Source organism: Myotis davidii, unplaced genomic scaffold (genome assembly GCF_000327345.1).
Source record: "Myotis davidii unplaced genomic scaffold, ASM32734v1 scaffold1277, whole genome shotgun sequence".
NCBI lineage: Eukaryota > Metazoa > Chordata > Mammalia > Chiroptera > Vespertilionidae > Myotis > Myotis davidii.
Genome location: NW_006290682.1, coordinates 1,409,789 through 1,414,009, shown reverse-complemented (window position 1 = coordinate 1,414,009; position 4,221 = coordinate 1,409,789).

The window sequence follows — 4,221 nt, the reverse complement described above, 5'->3', positions numbered from 1 at the left end:
TTTCAATGGTCTTACGCGACCCCTGTGAAAGGGTCGTTCGACCCCCAAAGGGGCCGCGACCCACAGGTTGAGAACCGCTGGTCTAAGCGAATCTTCCTAGGACCTGTGCTATCAGCCACGTGTGCAGCTGTCATCCTCTCTCCCCACCCCCACATCCTGTTTGCTCTGGGGAAACTCAGCAGCCGCCTGCCCACATGCTGCTTCTTTTCTATGAAGATAAATCAGAGGCATGTTTCCTACAAGTGTGATGTCTTAGCATGCCGAGTGCTGGGCCTTTAAACAAGCAGTGGGAGTCGGAAATGTCTTTGGGGGGGGGCATTAAAACTCCCCTACTTAAGATGAAGAGCGGAACCCAGACTCTAGGCTTAAAGATGGACTGGACTTGGACCCCTGTGCTTGTTATAGGAAGTTAAAATCAGCTATTGCCAATTAATTCCAGGATTTACCATTAGTTAGCAAGAGGGAGGACATGACTTTGCTCCCTAGGGTACATTTGGCAATATCTGGAATCATTTTTGGTCATAGCGAAGGGAAAGAAATGCTACTAGCCCTAAGCAGTTTGGCTCAGTGGATAGAGCGCCAGCCTGCGGACTGAAAGGTCCCAGGTTCGATTGTGGTCAAGGGCATGTACCTGGGTTGCAGGCACATCCCCAGTGGGGGGTGTGCGGGAGGCAGCTGATGGATGTTTCTCTCTTATCGATGTTTCTAGCTCTCTATCCCTCTCCCTTCCTCTTTGTAAAAAATCAATAAAATATATTTAAAAGAAATGCTACTAATATCTAGGAAGTAGAGGCCAAGGATGCTGTGAGGTACCTACAGAGCACAAGATAGTGCCGATCCATGATTCTCTCTCATCATTGATATTTCTCTCTCTCTCTCCCTCTCCCTTGCTCTCTGAAATCAATAAAAATGTATTTGGAAAAAATAAATGGGTCCACAGAGGGCCCAGGTGAAAGTCAACTAGAATATGCCAGACACAAAGCGATGCCAATATAAAGAGAGAGAGAGAGAGAGAGAGAGAGAGAGAGAGAGAGAGAGAGAAGACAGTGAAAAGGGGAAATATGACCCAGACTCATAAATAGTGAGGTACCTAATGAGTAAAGGAATGATGTCAGAAATGAACATTTTGGATTCCTATTTCGGAAGCTTTGCCTTGACAGCAAAAGCATAAATGTTTTCCCCTGTGTCAGACATTTCAGGTGACAATCGGATTCACCCAGTACATTTAGTTTTCCTCCTCTGTAATCTCAAACATTGCACGAGCCAGTCCTTTTCACAGTTGTGGCTTCATAAACAATCGGGTAGCAGATTTCTTTGTACTAAAATCTAGTTTACTAATTCACTTTTCAGCTATTTCAGGTCTAGGAGTACATGTCATGAAATTAGCACAAAGCATATTGAGAGATTTTAAAAATATTGCTAAAACTATAAAACATTGCTTTAGTAAATAGTGAAGTACACCATTTCATGATTGGAAGACTCAATATCATACATTGGTCAATTTTCCTAAATTAATATGTAAATTCAAAGCAATTCCAAACAAAATTCCAACATGATTGCTCAGAAATGTAATAAGCTTATCAGAAAACTTACAGGAAAGAAGGGTCCAAGAATAGCCAATAGCCAAGAACATTTTGAATACCGAGTTCATCAATAGGAGGAATTGATATTATAGTTATAGAATAGAATATTATATAACAGTTAACACTAGAACTATGATGAGTAAAGAAAACACATTGCAGAATGATACCTATAAATTAATACCATGCACAGAGATTTTTGGTTGTGGTTGTGAATCCTCACCCGAGGATATTTTTCCATTGATTTTAGGGAGAGCGGAACAGAGAGGGAAAGACAGAGAGAAACATCGATGTGAGAGAAACACAATTGGTTGCCTCCTGCACGAGCCCTGACCAGGGCCCTCGCCGGGAAGGAGCCTGCAACCAAGGTACGTGCCCTTGACTGGAATCAAACCCGGGACCTTTTGGTTCACAGGCCGACGCTCTACCCACTGAGCCAAACCAGCTAGGCTAGGGCAAACAATTTTTTAAAACATGCACATGCTCAGTTTAGTCCTAAGTATATAAGTATACAGGTCGCAATAAATTGTCCTTATCATGTTTCTCCCAGTTGTAGTGAATAATAACGCAGTGGTAGCAACACTGTAATTAAGCCAAAGTGATTAGAAGCACAAACCTGCCTCCAAGTGTTGGCTCGGCCCTTACTGGTTTTGTGACTTTGAATTTATTATCTAATCTCTGAGCCTCAGTTTCCTCATCTGTAAACGGAGGATTAACAGAATTTACTTAAGATTAATGGGAGGACAAAATGCAATTACTGATCTAACTCACTCAGTACCTGGTCTGGGAAGTAACAGTGCCTCATTAAATGATGATTGTTATTGCCCTAACCGGTTTGGCTCAGTGGATAGAGCGTCGGCCTGCGGACTGAAGGGCCCCAGGTTCGATTCTGGTCAAGGACATGTACCTGGGTTGCGGGCACATCCCCAGTAGGAGATGTGCAGGAGGCAGCTGATCGATGTTTCTCTCTCATTCATTGATGTTTCTAACTCTCTATCCCTCTCCTTTCCTCTCTGTGAAAAATCAATAAAATATATTTTTTAAAAAATGATGATTGTTATTTTTACTCTAGAAACCATCTCCCCCGCGGAGGTCAGAGGCTGTGGCCTTAGCAAGCTCCAAGCGTTTGGAGAGCACGAACCATTCAGAACAAAGCTACTGCTCCCACACATTTCAAATTCTAACGGTTACTTTTCAGTCAACTAACTCCCTGTCTTTTGTCTGTCTTTGGACCCAGAGGTAAACTTTCATTAACAACGTAGTATATAAGTATATTGCACCAGAACCGGTTTGGCTCAGTGGATAGAGTGTCGGCCTACGGACTCAAGGGTCCTGGGTTCGATTCCGGTCAGGGGCATGTGCCTGGGTTGCGGGCGCGTCCCCAGTGGGAGATGTGCAGGAGGCAGCTGGTCGATGTTTCTCTCTCATCGATATTTCTGGCTCTCTGTCTCTCTCCCTTCCTCTCTGTGGAGAATCAATAAAATATATTTTAAAACAAAAAAACAAACAAACAAAAAAAGTATATTGAACATCACTGTAAATTGGAGAGGAAAAACAATGAAAGATGAGCCATTGTCTTTGCAATAAATCACTTTGCTGATTGTTTATGAAGCCACAACTGTGAAAAGGACTGGGCTGTGTAATATTGGAGATTACAGAGGAAAACAAAATGTACCGGGTGAATCCGATTGTCACCTGAAATGCCTGACACAGGGGAAATATTTATGCTTTTGCTGTCAAGGCAAAGCTTCCGAAATAGGAATCCAAAATGATTTCATAGACAATGATTTGAAAGTGGCAGAGAAAATTGTATCACTATAACGTTGGAAAAGCAACTTCCCCCCGATATCATCTTCTGATTCAGGAAAGCTATAAGGGAATCTGTACAAAGGTGATCGCATTATTATCTGCTGTTGGAGACGGAAAGGATTTCTTTGTGAAAGCTTTTCTAGTCTTTTCACAAAAGCATCCTTTTAAAATACTATATTTTGGGTATGTTTTGCATCTGTGCAGACAGCAGCAAGACTATGTTCCCTTCTATGGTACTCTGCAGCAAGCTATCAGAGCATAACGAAATTCTAGTCCTAGCTGGTCTGGCTCAGTGGATAGAGCGTCAGCCTGCAGACTGAAGGGTCCTGGGTTCAATTCTGATCAAGGGCACATGCTCAGGTTGCAGGCTTGATCCCCAGTGTGGAGGCTGCAGGAGGTAGCCGCCCAATGATTCACTCTCATCATTGATGTTTCTCTCTCTCTCTCTCCCTCTCCTTTCCTTTCTGAAATCAATAAAAATATTTTTTTCAAAGAAGAAACTCTACCCATACTCAATGTTAGGTACCACTGTGAACCGGAATAATGATAACCACTTCCTCCAGGGCTCCCCAGAAAATGCCCCCCAAAATCTGCTACATCAAAGCAAGCAGGCAATGTCAGATTAAGTCCTTTTCCCTAATATGGAGACTTTCCCCCAAAATAGATCTAAGGATAGTTTGGCAAAACTAGAATTGTGTTCTCTCTGTTTAAATAGTTCAGATGCCTGTATTCTCTGTTTTGCTATCAGCAGAAAATAATTATGTTCTAATCATTCCATAACTCTCAACCATGGCTAATTTTGGTCCGTTGTCTACAATGAGTATTTCATTAT